Source organism: Sciurus carolinensis, chromosome 9, assembly GCF_902686445.1.
Source record: "Sciurus carolinensis chromosome 9, mSciCar1.2, whole genome shotgun sequence".
Taxonomy (NCBI): domain Eukaryota; kingdom Metazoa; phylum Chordata; class Mammalia; order Rodentia; family Sciuridae; genus Sciurus; species Sciurus carolinensis.
Window position 1 is genome coordinate 37530316 of NC_062221.1, and position 20466 is coordinate 37550781.

A 20466-nucleotide genomic window follows, 5' to 3' on the forward strand; every position below is an offset into this window, starting at 1 on the left:
AAGGTGAGAAGAGAGAAAACCCACCAACCAGGATAGTACAGAATAGAAAGGGAACTTGTATATTGCTAATTCTATTTGTCTGTTGACATATGTATCTTGTGTGTGTGTGTGTGTGTGTGTGTGTGTGTGTGTGTGTGTGAGAGAGAGAGAGAGAGAGAGAGAGAGAGAGACAGAGACAGAGACAGAGACAGAGAGGGTTCAAGAGAGAAAGAGGAGAGAGGGAGAGAATTTGTGTGTGGTACTGGGGATCAAAATCAAAACCAGGGCTGTATGCTTGGTAGGCAAGCACTCTACCACTGAACTACATTCCCATCTCTATTTATTTTGAGGCATAGAATCACTAAATTGACAAGGTTGTCCTCCAACTTCTGATCCTACTCTGTGTCAGACTCCCATGTAGCTTCCCAAGGTGTTATAGGGGGAGTCCAATTTTTTACTGGCTTAGGGAGTTCTATATGGAAGATCTCAGCATGTACAAACAGTTTTTCCTGTTTTTTTTTTTCTCCAGTGAATATTTAAACAATTTTTTCTTGCCTAATGTCAGTGCCTTTAACTTTTAATAAACTTGTTAAATATTTCATAAATGTCATACATCAGGTTGTGGAAGTTTCTTGTGTCTCTTTTGTGTGTGTATGTGTTCCCTTTTCAGTCATGGAAAGGATTAGATTTTGTCACAACGTTTTTCTGAATTAAATGATTGTGTTGATTTTTTTTCCTTCACTATTATTGTGGTTTACAACATAATGATCATTATTCCAAATTTTAGTGTTTAATAACTGACTGGGTCCAAGACAAGAAGACACTATGTTCAAGAAACTGTGGGGAAAATCACAGTATAAACTAACTACATAATGTGTGATAAGAATGTGTATTATAATATAAAACATTTCTACACATGGTAGGTAGTTGCAAGAAACCATTCTCTGCTTAGGAAAATGGTGTTTCAGGTTTCAGTGTAAAGTACTAGCAAACTCCAACCCTCTTGTGTGGATATCTTATATCTGTTTTCACTCTCTTCCAGCCCAGTGTCAGTTATGAGGTGTGGAGTGCCTTTTTCCAATCACAAGTGTGATTACCAATTTTGTCACTTCTTACAATCATCTGATGTGATGTGGTCTGAAATATATCTTGCATTCACTGCAGAACCATGTGCCCAGTGAGGAGAGATCCTGCCTGATATTGGAATCAGTGTTGGCCATCTCTCCAATCCCAGTTCCTGATAATGTCTCAGACTATCACCTATATAACGTTTTTTCATGGTGTGCACTGGGGATTTAACCCAGGGATGTTTTACCACTGAGTTTCATCCACAGTCCTTTCTATTTTGTATTGAGTCAAATTCTCTTTAAGTGGCTGAGGACCTGACTGTGTTGCTGAGGGTTGCCTGGAACTTTGGTCCTCCTGTCTCAGCCTCAAGAGTCTCTGGAATCACAGGAGTGCACCACCAAGCCCAGCTACACTCCATTTTTACATGTTGATTCATTCTTGCATTCCTGGGATAAATCCCAGTGGCAATGGGTCTCCACCCATTTTTTTCCTTTGTTTAGTTGTGTTTTTTTGGTGGGGGAGGCAGGGTCCTACCAATTTGCTACCTCTGACTTTGAACTTGTGATTCCCCTGCCTCAGCCTCCTAAACTGCTGGGATTGCTGGTGTGCACCACTGATCCCATCACAAACAGCAATCTTTGAGAGACAGGAAACAAATGTGTCCTTTTGGATAAGTACTCAACTTACTGCCATCCTTTCTAGGCTATGGTACAGGTTAGTGGACATAGCCAAATAGAGCCTAGCAACTTCCTTGAGTTAAGGAGGAGGAGATGAGAGTCAGGCAAGACCAGGACAGTGAGAGAAGACACTTGCTCAGGAATAGAACTCCAGTGGTCTTCATGGTCCTCTAGTGGTCTGCAGGGCACTTTGAGTCCTCACTAGAATACTGATTGAAGCTTATGGTGAAGAAACTTCCCAGGACTGGAAGAAACACAAAATATTCCAAAGAAACATTGCTTAGTGCTTACACAAATTAGGAGCAGTGTGTACTTCTTAGCCAAATTTGAAAACTTCATAATTCTACACATTGGCTAGAATATAGAGAGGAAGGATTGCTTCAGTAACGACAATAAGTATTAGAATAAAGATTTCTCTGATCCATTCCAACCAACCATGAAGTTGAGGAGCATATTTCTGAAATACAGAAGTCATCTTAATCCAAAGTGTATAATAGAAAAAAATGTTCATATTGATTGTAAATTAGTAAATTCTTGCTAAGTTGAACACCTTTATTTGATTATAGAAGGATTTGATTTTTATAATGTAGTGGTTTAGGTATTAGATCACATCAGTATCAAAAATTCAGTGGAATATGGAAGTCCTCAGCCTTGCTCTAGTTCTACTTTAGTTCTTTGTTAATGACTTCTCTAGGGTAGTAGTGGATGTACAAATGTTGGACCTGTTTTACTCGGTCAGTGCTGCCCATCATCTATCAACCAAACCTTTAAAATATTTTAGTAGGCCATCAAACTTTACAAAACACACCATAATGACTGTAACCTCAACGCTCTTCCTTTGTTCCTGGGGACTGAGCCTAAGTAGGCTCCTGTGATGAAGCCTGCTAGGAGTTGAACTGTAGATTGCTACCCCACTAGATTTACCAGTTATCTTTGGTAGGATCAGTCAATATATTAGTGAGGTTCTTTGAGAATATGTCACTGGTGATTGTTAAGCCTTTTCCTCATTATCTCATCATTTAGAATTCCCTCATCATGTTTTGTTCTTGTCACAGAGCAGGTTGTGCATTGTGAGAGGAAACTAGACATTCTATGAATCTAGATACCCAGGCTTCCAATCAATCATACCCTAATTTTTAACAACTTCTCTTATAAACCTTTTTCTTAATTGAACTTCCTGGGAAATGGAGAAAAACAACTTTATGCTTTCTCATTTGGAATACAGGTGTAAATTCTTCAAGGTGAACATAAAATTCTTCAAAAAACTCGGAGTTACCTTCTTTCTCTTTCCATTTTCTGGATTTGTTGTAGCAATGGTTTCGTGTTATCTGGAACATTCTTTTGTTGAATATCATGATCAATTTTGACTTTTATAGTTTGGAGTCCCCACACCTGGAACCAGTTGTTTTATCTCTTTGTATCATGGTGTTTGCCTGCATTTTAGCATTCAGCTTCACTGGTTGACACTTCTAGGGTACTAAGAAAAGTTTTATTTCTTGTTATTCAGTATAAAAACCTTAAAATTGATATATAGTCAAGGAATATATTGGAGGGTTCTGTAATTGCAAGTCAATGAATTAGTATTCAATGATATTTTTTATTTTGTAGAGTGCTATTAAGAGTATGTATTTGACACCTTTTTAATGTATAGAGTATAGAATATATAGAACCATTGTTCATAAAGTTGTAGCATGCTTGAGAGAAGTGCAGGAATTAGAACATATTTATCTAGTGGTAACAAAAAAAATACTACGCATTTCTCTCTTACTGATTCAGTGGAATTTCTTGTTCACTCTTCTCCTATTTGTTTACAATCACATATATCATTAGTTTCCTGATTTGTAACTAAGAAAATTCAATTTTTCATTCCTCTCTACACCACACTCATTTTGCAGAACCCACAGCTGACAAGAAAATCAATACAACTCCCCACATACAGATAGCAGCAAATTAAACAGTTGGGACAATCCTGGAGTGGTTTCTCTTCAGAATCTATCTAGGAAAACCTTGTAGCAGAATTGCTACACATGAAAAGTTGCTGAAACCCCTTCTCCTTACCACAAGCCAGGGGACCAGGGTGCATCAACCTTTCCAGAACGTACTTACCCACCTCAGCGTTCCACATAGACACTGTCGTAGCTGATGTAGAGAAGGAGTGGACGCCTGTAATTCCCAACAGAAGAATCTGTGAGAGCTCAGATCTAAGCAGCAAAGAAATTTTGACCAAGAGCAGAGGAAAGGAGAAGGTGAGGCTTGAGATCTGCTGTGACCTTGCTGATGCTGGAGGGAGGCACAGCTGGAAATTGAGTCCTAAGAAACGCAGAGGGACTTTCCCCCTGATTGCTTTCACAATATACATAGGTCCATTCCAGCTGCATAGAGAGGGATGGTTCTCCAGATCATGGCAGCACCTGGTGCATTCCATAAGTAGAAGTTGACTGAATCCTTGGAAACCTTAAAAGGAAGGTTCCAGGTCTTTACCATAGCCAGGAAGATGTCAGTCAAGGCAGAAAGTTGCCTAGGTTCAAGGAAGAAGACAAGGGCTCCCAGCCTAACCCAATTTTCAGCCTGACTTGAGGCCACAACTGCCTAGTGATAGCCACTGGTTGGATACGGCCTCAACCTTGATTCAGCCACAGTTAGCAGAGGGAATCAGCACTGGCCATTCCAAACAGGGGCAGTAGAAATTAGAACACAGGAGAACCAGCTGAGTTCATATGCTCAGCAGTGAGAATAGTAACTCAGTGAGCTGGACAGGCCAGGGGAAATGTTTCTGCCTCACGTATCACTCATGGAGAATACACAAGCACAGGACCTGTACTTGTAGACAGTCACCAGGCTATAGACCACCATTAAAAGCATCCTGTAGAGGGAAGTGAGTACACAGTGTGAAACCAGCAATCACACAGTTTTAATCTGCCATCTTTAACTCCTTCACGTAACAGGAACAACCAACAGACACAACACCATATCCCCCAAGCTGCGAGCCACAGGCCCCTGAGCTGACAAACCAGAACCAGCCAGTGGGAGGTTCAGAGCAACTAGGAGAGTGATCTTGTGCCCCACGACCTCTGGAGGAATCCAAAGCCAAGAATGACATCTTCTACATGTTCCAAATCCTAATGAAATCCAAACTAAGATGGAACAATTTTTTTTCACCTAGGCATGGTTTAAGATGAATAACTCTTAATATCAATTTTGATCATCTATATTATTCCTACTTTATTTTTTTTAGTTGTAGATGGACACATACCTTTTGTGTGTGTGTGTGTGTGTGGTGCTGAGGATCAAGTCCAGTGCTTCACACACACTAGGAGAGCACTGTACCACAGAGTCACAACCCAGCTACACTCTTTATCTTGATTGTTAGTTGTTACCTTAGTAGCCAACACTGTACCTTCAACTCATTTGAAATGTATTTTTTCTAATGGCTGCAAGCATCAATTAGAATTATTCTCTGTATCTTTGTTTTTTTGGGCCCTAGTTTATATTTTGTCCACTAATCCACTCTTTTCCCTCTTACATTATCTGCTAGTTCCTCAAATACACCTTCTCATTTTTTTCTTCTTTTTGTCTCAGTGTGTACTATTTTATGCTGTCCTTTTTTCCTATTTTCTTTTTCTTTCTCATTACCCAATCTTTATTTTTTCCCATTTCAGCCCTCATATAAAATTATACCTTTACTATATTTAGTAACTGATTTTTCATCCTGTTCCAGAATGTTACTACATGTTTATAACTGGATTAGAAGAAAAGTAGAGAAAAATATTAACAAATTTTTCATTGTTATAAATTTGAATAGTAGGTGACTTGGCTCTGAAGTGATTGTAGTAGTGTTCAGTTGTTTCTTTCAAAGTGGTGTTGATACCAGAATCAGCAGATTCTATACACTGAGTTAAAGTATAAATACATGGATATTTTTAAAACCCAGAACTCTTAAGAGTAAGATGCTTATGAAGTAGCCCTTCCTTATAGAAGTAGCTATAGCTACCCCAATAGATGTGTAGACATGAACTCAATACGAAAACCATTGAACAAACCAACCCAAACAACCAATAACACTTAATATGTGGACTCCATGAATCCAAAATGAAGAAATATACTAGAAACAATCTAAAAGTTCATAGTTGTGATGTTCAATGAGCAAAAACAAGATGTAAGAAATGAAATGAGATAGAGAAAATATACAAAATGAAAGATCATTTCAATAGAGATTCTGAAAAGTACCAAATGGAAGTCCTGGAAATGAAAGACTCAATAAACCAAATTAAAAATACAACAGAAACCATCGCCAATATTTTGGAAATATCAAGGAAAGAAAACTTAAGGCCAATATCCCTGGTGATCATAGATACAAATATTTTTAATAAAATAGTGTCAAAATGCATAAAAGAGCAACACATTAAACACTGTGCACTAATATCATGTAGATTTCATTCACAGATGCAAATCTGGTGCAGCCTATGCAAATCAACATGTAATTCACGACATAAATAGACTTAAGGCAAGAATCACATGATTATCTCAAAAAGCAGAAATATCATTTGATAATGTACAATAAACTTTCTGTTTAAAACATTTAAAAATTTAGGAATAGAAGGAACTTAGCGTTGTGTAGGCTATATAACAAACTGAAGAACAACATCATGCTGAAAAAAGAAAAACCCAAAACATTTCCACTTAAACAGGAGCAAGATAAGAATGCCCTTTCTCATCGATTTTATTCGACATAGTCCTTGAAACTCTTAACTAGAGTAATCAGGCAAGAGAAGGAAATTAAAGCGATACGGTAGAAAACGAAGCTCAAATTATGTTTACTAATATGATCTTATATTTAAAAAAACCAAAAATTCTACCAGAAGACTTCTACAGCTGAAAACAAATTTAATAAACTAGCAGGATACAAGATCAATGCAAATAAATTATTACTTTTCTGTATTCTACTAATGAATCTGCAGAAGAAGAATTAGAAAAACTATCCCATTCACAATAACCTCAAAAAAAAATACTTAGTAATTAATGTAATGAAGAATGTGAAGAACCTGTACAATGAGAACTATAGAACTCTGAAGAAATACATTGAAAAATACCTTAGAGGATGGAAAGACCTTTAATGCTCTTGGATAGGCAAAAGTAATATTATCAAAATGGCTATAGTACCAAAAGCAATATACACAGTCAGTATAATTCCCATCAGAATACCAATGACATTTTTCACCATACTACTAGAAAAGCAGTTTTAAAATTCCCATTTGGAAAAATAAGAGACCCAGAAGAGCCAAAGCAATCCTGAGGAAAAAGATTGATACTATAAGAATAACAATTTCAGACCTCAAATTATATTACAAAGGTATAGTAAAAAAAAAAAAAAATAGTATGATACTAGCACAAAAATTCACAAGATGACCTATGGAAGAAAAGACACTGAGACAATCTCCCATAAGGACATTTATCAAACACTAGACAAAAGTGCCAAAGACATAGGGTAGAAAAACAGACAGCCTTTTAACTAAACCATGCTGGGCAAACTGGAAATCCATATGTAGAAGAATGAAACTTGAACACTCTCTCTCACCATATACAAAAATCAACTCAAAGTGGCTTGACAATACATTAATTAGACCAGAAACTCTGAAACTGTTAGAAAAAAAAATATAGCCACAAGACTCCAGCAGGTTGACACAGGAACTGACTTTCTCAACAAAATTTCTAAAGTACATAAAATAAAACCAAAACTCAATAAGTGGAATAGCATCAAATTAAGAAGCTTCTGCACAAAAAAGAAAACAAGAATGTGAAGAGAGAGATTAGAGAATGGGAAAAGATCTTTACCACCAATCCTCAAATAGGGCATTAATATCCATAATATGAAGAACTCAAATACTTAACACCAAAAAAAAAAAATCCACACAAATAACCCAATTTATAAATGAGCATTTTATAAACTAAAATTTATAAACTAAAAAGTTAATAAACTAAACAGACACTTCTCAAAAGAAGAAAGATGAATGGCCAAGAAATATATGAAAAAAATGTTCAACATATCTAGCAATTAGGGAAATACAAATCAAAAGTACATTGAGATTTTTTTCTCACTCTAGTGAGAATGGATATTAGAAATATAAATAAAAATATTTAGGTGCGGATATAAGGTAAAAGTTACACTCAATCATGAATTGCTGGTGGGACTGCAAATTAGTGCAACTACTCTGGAAAGCTGTATAGAGATTCCTGGACAATAGTTGCATAGAGATTACTGAACAATTCCTAGTTATGTATCCTAAAGATCTAAAATCAGCAATAGTATTGAGGTACACCCACATCCATATTTTTAGCAACACAATTCACAATAGCCAAGCTATGAACCCAACCTAGGTGCCCATACATACACAATGAAGTTATTACTTAATCAGAAAGTGTGTTATATAGTTAAAGAGTAAACTAGGAGAGTAAAGTGGGTTGTGTTGGAGTAAGGGAGTCAAAAGTTCAAATTGAAATATCAAAAAATATCTGTATGAAAATTTTACCTAGAACTATAAAAATAAACTGCAGAGTAAATACATATTAGACCTTATCACGGGAGTACTGAGAATGCAAGAGATGAACGCCTTATTTTCCTAGCTTTGAAGTACAATTTTTGTTTACGTGTATGTATCAACATGGGTGAACCTGAAGGAAATTTTGAATCCCAAGGACAAATACTGCAGAAATCCACTTATATGTAGTATCTAAAATACTGAGGCTCACAGAAAAAGAGAAGAATGGTGGTTGCTAGAATTTTTTCCATCCAAGGGACATAAAATTGCAGTTGGGTGAAGCGATGCCCTACCACACAGCACCATGTTTGTAGCTAGCCACACTGCAGTACACACTAAAAGAGTTGGTTAGAAGGGGAGTCCTGTATCAGGTGCTTACTGCAATTTTTAGAAGAGATAATATGTTTGAATAGAGAAAGAAGTACATATCATAAAGTTTACCTAGCTATTTCTCAGCATAGTTGCTACAATAAAAAAGAAATTCGATCTGATATTGGCAGCCATTTTCGGACCCGGTGATTTTGGTTAGTGACTTCTAAGTCCAACTGTGACTGACTTTCATAGCACCACTTGTCAATTGCAATTTGATCACTTTGGCAAGTTTTTTCCATTCTATTTCATTTCTGTCATGGTCTATAGGGAATCACAAACAAAGCTTAAACAGATGAATTCAAAGCATTCCTAAAGTATAGAGGCTGAATAATTTTATAAAGCAGTCCTTTAGTAAAATACTATTAATATGAAAATAGCCTTGAAAAACTTGGATTGTTTCCTAAATGATAATCCATGCTTTTCAAATTTCTCAGGGAAAAAAAACTGTGAAAATGGTTATCACTAAAAATGTTGCATGACCAAAATCTTTTGAGTAGAAGCTATTCTGTTAAAATACTGTGAATTAGATTGTATCTCACAATTAATGATGTTAGGAAAATATCAACTATAAATACAGCATCATGGCAGGAATATCCCTTCATACTGAATGACACACATATAAATCAGCCTATCTTCATGAAACATAGATAAAAATCAGTCAACATTACTAAAGTTGTGATTTCAAAATATTTCTTAGCATCTAAATTCTTTTTAGCAGATAATATAACCCACATTGATAACATGCAATATAATGTAAGCATGACTTGAGAATTACTTTAAATAAATGAAAACAAATGATTTTACTGGAGATTAAGATCAAAATCTTACTGAAGCAAAGGGAAAGTCCTCATTTGTATTTGCTGAATACAGAGGATAGATCTTATATTTTAAAGAAATCAATGAAGAAAATTTCAGAAGAAATAAAGAAAGACTGCATTTGAATTTTGTTTGTGCCCAGAAATTTAGGAAATTGAATATTTATTCCATACATGTGAAAACACATGCAATTTTAATTTATTTTAATAATGCATTTAGATATCTCACTAATGACTTCCTGAGATTTCTATATAATTGACACTTTGAAAGAATTAGCTACTATGATCCCTACACAACAAAGTGTTGTTAGATATTAAAAAGAAAAAATAACAAAATTTTGTCAAAAGATAAACCTATACACAAGATTCTTTGGCATTGTCTAAGGAGATGAACATTTTATAAATTTTAATATTCTTAATATTTGACAAGTCTTTCTTAGAATGTGTCCTCAAATATTGCATCCATCATTACATAAATATTTTCATTAAAAATATTTGGTACTTACATATTTGTAGTATTAAGGCATCAAGAAGGATTTTGTCATCATACATATGGATGTACATATAGTCACTTCATATAATTATTTCCAAAATAAAATCATGGTATTTAAGGTCAACCAAATATTTCTCAAAATTTTCAAAGAATATGAAGAAGATAAAGGCAATTTTGGTAATGGGTAGGATACTCAAAACTTTGTTATTAAAATTGAAGCTTAAACTACTTTAATATCCAAAACAAGGCATTTTTCCATCAACTTGAATAAATGAACATTCTAGTAATATTTTACAATTGTAAATGTTTATCAAGAGTTATATTGATTGGACGACTTCTTTATGTTAACCACCAGGGGGATAGGGACAAAGGTAGAACAATCTGGTATAGAAAAAAAACACTTGTCAGTCACGTCTTGATTAGCTGCACATGCTAAGAAATCTTGTGTCCTTGATAGAAAAAGATGACTAAGAAATATAAAGAATAGAGCATATGACATTATAAAACTGTGAGTTTTTTCCTGTGGTCTATGTCACTCAGAGAACATTGAAACCACCCATTGTGCCAAGTGTACTCTATAATGTTAGTACCCTAACTTTAAATGTTTCTACAATGTAACATGAATTCTCCTGAGCTTTCCACAGATTCAAAATTTTGCAAGAATTTCTAAGAATAGGAGTCTACATCTGCAAAGAAAGAGGAACATTTGGGCCTAACTAGGGAGAAAAACCCAGCTATGTGCAAACTTGAAGAAATAGGAATATGATCAAGAATATTTCAACATTCACACATGACAATATGTATAAATAGATCAGAGAGTTATAAAAAGTAAAAAGCCTGGTATTGTTTAAGCAGGTGATTATAAATGGGAATCTAAGGTACAGCAGAAAATTTTGAAAAGATTTTTTAGTTTTAGATTTTATGTAGGTATTAATGTTAATTTCTTTGTGTATCTAACTATAAAAAAGTCAATTTTTTCTTATCATTGTTTATTTTTGTCTATCTTTTATCATTGTGAAATAAACATCATTTTCCTATGGACACCTCTGGTAAAACTGCCCTAGTAATTTCTCATTTTCCTAAAAAATATTATTTGTATTTAATCTTAATATATGCTTCAGTACTTAAAACCATTCTCTCCTATGCTAACATATGTGAGAGTAGAAGAGGCAGATATCAGATAAAATGGATCTCAATACTGTCTTGGGAATTTAAAGAGATTTAATAAACTAAGGTTTCTTTCTCTTATCTTCACATTGAATATTTATTTACTTATTCATATCTTAGATATTTATTATTATATATTATTTGTGGTCTTGAAATTAGATGTATTTCCCTTTTATTCTTCTCTTTACAGCTCCCCTTCCCTTCCTGCTTCCCCTTGTTTTTATTTTCTTAACTGTTTTATTCAAGGAACTTACATATATATTTTTCCTTACCAACACTTCTCTTCCTTCATCTCTCCATTTTCTCCCTGACTTATTTTTCATTATGTTTTTCAAAGTCACTAGTTTCTTAGGAAGATATAAAGGCTCATAATTTAGACAAAGTTTTGCAGTGTCTTTGCTGAAGTGACTGAAAAGCACAAGCAACTCAGGTCCACAGCAGGGGCCTGTAGAACACTAGTCAGAGGCACTTCCTCACCAAGGGGGGAGAATGAATGCCATTCATTTAAAAGACCTGTTCAGTTTGTCACATTCTGCTACTTAAATAAATGTTCATTTCACAATAAATCAATTGTAGTTTAATTACAATGCTAATTAGACTATTCATAGGAAAGTATGAATTAAAAAGAAGTTGCACATAGTATACGGCATTGCTTTTCCCAAGAGATTTAAAGAAGAAAGACTTTGCAAACATCCACTTGATGTACAGGTCGAATATTTTTCCACTTAAAAAAAAAAAAGTATAGAAACCCACCAAACCCCTAATGCAATGTAATGTAATTTATTATATTCCTAGGTGAGGAAATTATTAGTTAGGACTTTATAACAATAATCAAGTTACTCTTTTCAGTCAGGTAAGCTTTTAAAAATCATGAAAGAAAGAATAATTATAATTTGAATGTTTTTATAAGAGTTAAAAATGAAGTATCCTAAAACTTTTATTTTCATAAAGTTATTATGACTCAGGGAAATCACTTTTACCACAGAAGGAAAAAGCCTTAGATACATACATAGAAAACTATAGAAATTTCTGATGAGAAATAAGGTCTTTCCATTTTAGGACTTCATTCATTCACATGATCCTAAGTGTATTATTTTCACAAAGGAATAAATTATACTAACTGCATGTTAGTTTATAGAAAACAGGAAAAAACTATTCAAATCAATTTATTTGCAGACATTTTACTTTATTTGAACAAAATACTTTATTGAAGGTTTATTTTATACTTATTTTCATTTAAAAATAAGTCAATTAAAGTTAACTTTTCCATAATCTGCCATTTCAGTCATGCCATAAAGGTGACGATAACAATTAGGCAATTTTGAAATTTTAGTGTTTTTGAACATTGTATTTTATACTTCATATTTGTTAACTTTTTTCATTATAATCATTTAAGTAATAATTTGTCTGCCTTTTGCAGTTGAGAAAAGTACGACACAGATTTCACTTGACCCATAATTATAAATGTACCATTGGAATAACTAAAACATGAATCTTGAGCATTTAATAACACTAGCATGTACTTAACTTAGACCAACACAGGCAGAGAACCAATATGGATACAAGTGTGTCAATTCACTGCCATGAAAAGTGAGAGAAAATACTCAACAAAAGTTGTCTTTCAAAATGCAGTCTGTAAAAAATTTTAAAAAATAAGCAAATAATTGAAAAAATGTCATCTTTCAAACTTCACTGAAATGTCTCTTTGTAATGACCAAATATTGGAAAAAACATATACAACACCAACAGAAAAATGGAAAAATTGTGACATAGCCATACAGTGGAATACTCCTTAACAGTAATAAAGAAAAATTTTCAAAACCATTTGATCGAATAAAAGAACACCAGAGAAAAGTTTCCATGTGATGCATCTTTTCATGAATTACTAGAATATAAAAACTAATTAGCGATGACACTGATCAATGGTGAGACAGAGAGGGAGGGAGCTACAAGAAACTGTAAGGAATGATAGAAATGTTTGTTACCTCAAATATGAGAAATATGGCAAAAATTAGAAAAATATACCAATTAAATACATGCAATTTATTATAAATAAGTTAAACTCATAAAGCTTAAAGGGATAAAAGAGCTTCAATTTACATAAATATGATACCTTTGTACATCAAGAGCTTGAAATTTTGATTTTATTGAAACTTAGGTGGATGGAAATAAAAGCGTGAAGACGAAATCACACATCACATGATTATTGGGATAAAATAATGAGACCTCTGGCCCATTAACAATCAATTAAGTTTGGAACTTCAAGTGCCATGATTCCTCAGCAGAGGAATTGCACAGGTCCACTGGTAAGTGATCCTCTGCAGCAATAAGCATAGCATGACAGCATGGCTCACAGTCAGCACCTCTGATGCCTCTCTGCAGTGTGGCTCAGGGCACAGGCCAGTGGTGCAAGGTATCACCTAAGCTGATAATAAATGAACAGACAGTAATATGCACCAGCTTATTAAAAAGAAAGCAGAAAGAATGCAATTACTATATTTACATCCGATGTCAGGGGTGGGCTCTGAGGGTCCCAGAGCCACACGGTGGCCTGATCTCTAAGATGGCACCTGGCAGCTTGCCAGACATAGCTGCACTCATAAACAAGTTTTAGGAAGTAACTCTGGTTGGCTGTTGTACATGAGGCAATCCTGGTATCTCCCTGGAGACTGTTCCTTGATAGGCTGACTTTCCTGGTAGTCTACTCTCTGATAGGCTGATGTTCTCAATATAAGTCTGAGACTTGTGGAATAAAGCCCTTTTGGTTCCTGTGATCAAGAAGAGCGTAGGCGTTGTGATTGTCCCCGCGGGCGGTGGGCAATCATAAGTGAGAGGAATGCCTTTGATGAGAAATGAAATTAAGTCTAACTGTTAAGAACCAAGGTGATGTCTCAGTGCAGTTACTAGTGAAGAAACTTGGCAAGATAAGCAAGAGCATCTAAAACTAGGCTAAGAGTGGACCTGGTGAAATAATAATCAAAATTTAGTTGACAAAGTAAAAGACTCATGTACAAGATAAAACTGAGCTGGTGTGGCCTAAGAAGTGAGTCATGCAGTGGACATCTCACTCTAGAACTGATAATTCAACAGAATCTTTATTGGCATAGGGCCTTCAAGGGAGGGGCACTTTACATCAACTGAAACACATGAGTGTGGGCCTGAGGGGAAAATGCATTACAGTATGTTCAGCTGAATATTGTTATAATTTATGATACAAGAGAAAACAATGCTGTGAAGATGGCAAATGTAAGAAGAGTAAATCACAAAAATCTTAATTCCATTTCTGGATGCTTAAAAATGATTTTTGTAGTTAATACAGACCACTGAAAGATTTTAAGTAGACTAATAAGAAAACTCAATTTGCATTTTAGTAAGAACACCTTGTGAGGAAGAACACTTGGTGGGGCACTCCTGGCCTTGTGACCTTACATAATAATACAAAATGTCATCCTATTAAAAACGAATGTCCAAGACACCAAGAGATCAGAAACTATGAAGTGGACGCAGTCATTATATTAAGTTGAATATAAAAAATATAACGATTAGTAGATCTGAAAGGAAGCTTAAAACCTGGTAAAGTAGTCTAAATTGTTTCCCACATTTCTGACTTGAGCAACTTGATAGTTTACAGTTTTGTAAATTAGTTGAGGAAATAATGAACAGTAGCATATTTCACATTTGACTGGTTTAGTTTCACATGTCTATGGGAAAAACAGGAAGGGATGTATGGTACTCACTGATTTATTTGTTCAATTTCAGGAAAGTCACCTAGTTTGGAGATTCAGGAGTTTCAGAATTTAACTGGTAAACCAGCAAATGGATGCCAACATAGTCAGGCAAATATTTTAGGTTAAATATTTTAGGTGACGAGAGAAAGGAGGAGGAGGAGGAGGAGGAAGAAAAGGAAGAGGAGGAGGGGAGGAGAAAGAAAAAAGGAGGAACAAGAAGAAAATGAAGAAAATGACTTTACATAGCGACTACAAAAAAAAGAGGATAAACAAAAAATATTACACAGAAATGATTTTTCATAAGTCAGATTGGAGACAGTTTCAAGGAAAAGACAATAATAGTTGATTTCAAATGTGCAGAGAACAAGGAAAACAAAGATCTGCTGAGGAAGTAGCTCAGTGACAGATTGCTTGCCTGGCATGTGTGAGGCCTGGGTTTGATTCCCCTGTACCCAAGGGAAAAAACAATAACAAAAATAACCCCAAAAAACAAAATAAAAATAATTCATTTTGCTAAGAGAGATTGTAGTGGTGAAAGATGCTAGACTAAAGTAGCCTAACTACTTAATAGAGTTTGAGGCCTAAGTTTAAGTAAAGACCAGTTCTGCCAAACATCAACATATGGAAAAGAAAAGAGGAGTAGAGGATAAAATATAGTTAGGTCATGGTGCAGAGTAGGGACAAGAAACTTTACTTATTTAGCAAATTAATTATTTATAAGCATCAACTCTTTATTTGGTACGAGGTGCTGTCCTTGACTGAGGACACAAATCCTCCTAATAGCTCTTTACAGTCTATTTAATTGCAGTTGCTTGAACAAAATCAGCATTAGTTTTTCTAGAATCAGGATCAGGAATTTGATCAGCTTCAATATCAGGACTTCTCTGCTCTAGGAAGTGCAGATGAAGAAATAAAACAACAAAAAGAACAACAGAATTTGAAATGAAGAGAAAGGTTTAATTAGACCCAGAATATAGATTTTATATTATTACTCATGTGGGAAAGAAAAAGAAACAAACTTCTCCCCACTATAACATGATAGCCTTGTTTATGTACCTTATAATACAATTGTAGGCAAACAAAAATGTAAAAAGTGGAGAAGAGAATCAAATACTTTCCACAATTCATTGTTTGACATGTTAATATTTGTTATATCTCATGGAGTTTATTTCTTTTTTTTTTTATTGTAAACAAATGGGATACATGTTGTTTCTCTGTTTGTACATGGAGTCAAGGTATACCATTTCTGTAATCATAAATTTACATAGGGTAATGTTGTTTGATTCATTCTGTTATTTTTTTCCCTTCCTCCCTCCTTTCCATCCATACAGTCCTTCCTTCCTCCATTCTTACCACCCTTCTTATCCCTAACCCTAAAACTAACCCTAACTCTAACGCTAATCCTGCCCACCTCCCATTATATGTCCTCATCCGCTTATCAGCGAGATCATTCGTCCTTTAGTTTTTTGAGATTGGCTTATCTCACTTAGCATGATATTCTCCAATTTCATCCATTTTCCTGCAAATGCCATAATTTTATCATTCTTCATGGTGGAGTAATATTCCATTGTATATATATATGCCACAGTTTCTTTATATATTCATCAACTGAAGGGCATTTAGGTTGGTTCCACAATCTGGCTATGGTGAATTGAGCAGCAATGAACATTGATGTGGCTGTATCTCTGTAGTATGCTGATTTTAAGTCCTTTGGGTATAGGCCAAGGAGTGGGATAGCTGGTTCAAATGGTGGTTCCATTTCAAGCTTTCTGAGGAATCTCCATACTGCTTTCCAGAGTGGCTGCACTAATTTGCAACCCCACCAGCAATGTATGAGTGTACCTTTTTCCCCACATCCTCACCAACACCTATTGTTGCTTGTGTTCTTGATAATCGCCATTCTAATTGGGGTGAGATTTGAAATCTTAGGGTAGTTTTGATTTGCATTTCTCTTATTACTAGAGATGTTGAACATTTTTTCATATATCTGTTGATTGCTTGTACATCTTCTTCTGTGAAGTGTCTGTTCATTTCCTTAGCCCAATTGTTGATTGGATTATTTGTATTCTTCATGTAGAGTTTTTTGAGTTCTTTATAGATTCTGGAAATTAGCGCTCTATCTGAAGTATGAGTGGCAAAGATGTTCTCCCACTCTGTAGGCTCTCTCTTCACATTACTGATAGTTTCCTTTGCTGAGAGAAAGCTTTTTAGTTTGAATCTATCCCAGTTATTGATTCCTGCTTTTATTTCTTGTGCTATGGGAGTCCTGTTAAGGAAGTCTGATCCTAAGCCAACAAGTTGAAGGTTTGGACCTACATTTTCTTCTATAAGATGCAGGGTTTCTGGTCTGATTCCAAGGTCCTTGATCCATTTTGAGTTGAGTTTTGTGTAGGGTGAGAGATAGGGGTTTAATTTCTTTCTGTTGCATATGGTTTTCCAGTTCTCCCAGCACCATTTGTTGAAGAGGCTATCTTTTCTCCATTGCATGTTTTTGGCCCTTTTGTCTAGTATGAGAAAATTGTATTTATTTCGGTTTGTATCCATGTCCTCTATTCTGTACCATTGATCTACCTGTCTATTTTGGTACCAATACCATGCTGTTTTTGTTACTATTGCTTTGTAGTAGAGTTGAAGATCTGGTATTGCAATACCCCCTGCTTTGCTCTTTCTACTGAGGATTGCTTTAGCTATTTTAGGTTTTTATTCTTCCAGACGAATTTCATAATGGCTTGCTCTATTTCTGTAAGGTACATCATTGGGATTTTAATTGGAATTGCACTGAATTTGTATAGCACTTTAGGTAGTATGGCCATTTTGACAATATTAATTCTGCCTATCCAAGAACATGGGAGATCTTTCCATCTTCTAAGGTGTTCTTTAATTTCTTTCTTTAGTGTTCTATAGATCTCATTGTAGAGATCTTTCACCTCTTTTGTGAGATTGATTCCCAAGTATTTTATTTTTTTCAAAGCTATTGTGAATGGGGTAGTTTTCCTAACTTCTCTTTCTGAAGATTCATCACTTTTGTATAAAAATGCATTGGATTTATGAGCATTGATCTTGTAATGTGCTACTTTACTGAATTCACTTATGAGTTCTAAAAGTTTTCTGGTGGAATTTCCAGGTTCTTCTAAATAGATTATCAAGTCATCAGCGAAGAGGGATAGTTTGAGTTTTTCTTTTCCAATTCATATCCTTTAATTTCTTTGGTTTGTCTAATTGTTCTGGCTAGAGTCTCAAGGACAATGTTGAATAGAAGTGGTGAAAGAGGGCATCCCTGCCTTGTTCCAGTTTTTAGAGGAAATGCTTTCAGTTTTTCACCATTTAGAATGATATTAGCCATGGGCTTAGCGTAGATTGCCTTTACAATATTAAGGAATGTTCCCACTACCCCAATTTTTTCTAGTGTTTTCAGCATGAAGGGATGCTGTATTTTATCAAATGCTTTTTCTGCATCTATTGAAATAATCATGTGATTCTTAACTTTAAGTCTGTTGATATGGTGAATGACATTTATTGATTTCCGAATGTTGAACCAACCTTGCATCACTGGGATAAAACCCACTTGATCGTGGTGCACTATCTTTTTAATGTAGTTTTATATGTGATTTGCTAAAATTTTGTTGAGAATTTTTGCGTCGATGTTCATTAAGGATATTGGTCTGAAATTTTCTTTCCTCAATGTGTCTCTGTCTGGTTTAGGTATCAGGGTGATATTGGCTTCATAGAATGAGTTTGGGAGGGTTCCCTCCTCTTCTATTTCGTGGAATACTTTGAGGAGTATTGCAATGAGCTCTTCTTTAAAGGTTTTGTAGAACTTGGCAGAGAACCCATCTGATCCTGGACTTTTCTTTGTTGGTAGGCTTTTGATGACCTCTTCTATTTCATTGCCTGAAATTGATTTAAGTTGTGTATGTCCTCCTCCTTCAGTTTAGGTAATTCATATGTCTCTACAAACTTGTTGATGTCTTCAAGGTTTTCTGTTTTGTTGGAGTATAGATTTTGAAAATAGCTTCTAATTATGTTTTGTATTTGACTCATGTCTGTTGTGATGTTTCCTTGTCATTCCGAATTTTAGTAATTTGAGTTTTCTCCCTCTTTCTCTTTGTTAGTGTGGCTAAGGACTTATCAATTTTGTTTATTTTTTCAAAGAGCCAACTATTTATTTTGTTAATTTTTCCGATTGCTTCTTTTGTTTCAATTTCATTGATTTCGGCTCTGATTTTAACTATTTCCTGTCTTCTACTACTTTTGCTATTGATGTGCTCTTCTTTTTCTAGGACTTTGAGCTGTAGTGTTAAGTCATTTTTTTGTTGATTTCTACTTCTTTTTTTGAATGCGCCCCATGAAATAAATCTTCCTCTAAGTACTGCTTTCATAGTGTCCCAGAGATTTTGATATGATGTGTCTTTGTTCTCGTTTACTTCTAAGAATTTTTTTGTTTCCCTCCTGATGTCTTCTGTTATCCATTCATCATATAATAGTATATTATTTAATTTCCAGGTATTGGGGAAGTTTCTGTTTTTTATTCTGTCATTTATTTCTAATTTCAATCCATTATGATCTGATAGAATACAAGGTAGTATCTCTATCTTCTTGTATTTGCTAATAGTAGCTTTGTGGCATAAAATATGGTCTATTTTAGAGAAGGATTCATGTGCTGCTGAGAAGAAAGTGTATTCGTTCTTTGTTGGATGGTATATTCTATATATGTTGGTTAAGTCTAAATTGTTGATTGTGTTATTGAGATCTATGGTTTCTTTATTCAGTTTTTGTTTGGAAGATTTATCCAGTGGTGAGAGACGTGTATTAAATTGCCTAGTATTATTGTATTGTGGTCTATTTTATTTCTGGAATTGAGAAGGATTTGTTTGACGTACATGGAGGAGCCAGTGTTCAGGGCATGGATATTTATGATTGTTATGTCTTGCTGATTTATACTTCCCTTAAGCCGTATGTAATGTCCTTCTTTATTCCTTCTGACTTGTTTTGCCTTGAAGTCCACATTTTCTGAAATGAGGATGGATACTCCAGCTTTTTTGCTGTGTCCGTGTCCATGGTATGTTTTTTCCCATCCTTTCACCTTTAGTCAATGGGTATGTCTTTCTTTGAGGTGAGTCTCTTGCAGGCAGCATATTGTTGGATTTTTCTTTTTAATCCAATCTGCCAGTCTATGTATTTTGATTGATGAGTTCAGGCCATTAACATTCAGGATTATTATTGTGATATGATTTGTATTCCCAGTCATTTGACTCATTTCTGTTTTTTGTCATGATTTGGTTTCTGTCATGATTTGGTTTTTGTCATGATTTGGCCTCAAGATATTGATTAAGTCATCATTCTGGAGTTAACGCCTCAAGAGTACATTAAAAAAAAAATAAGGCCATAAAAACATTAGTAATACAACCTCTTATTTATGCAAGTTTAAGTGGTAAAAAGTAAACAAAAACTCTATTAGCATACAGCTTATCATGACTGTTTGTAGTAAACATTCCTGTTAGTTTAATGTCTTAATATGGGCATTTAAAACAGGACATAAAAGTGTATGTTCTAAAGTAAACTATGGAGGAGTGGTATGTCGGGTGGGCATGGATGATGAGTCATGGTCATGTCTCAAATTCCTGTTCGATC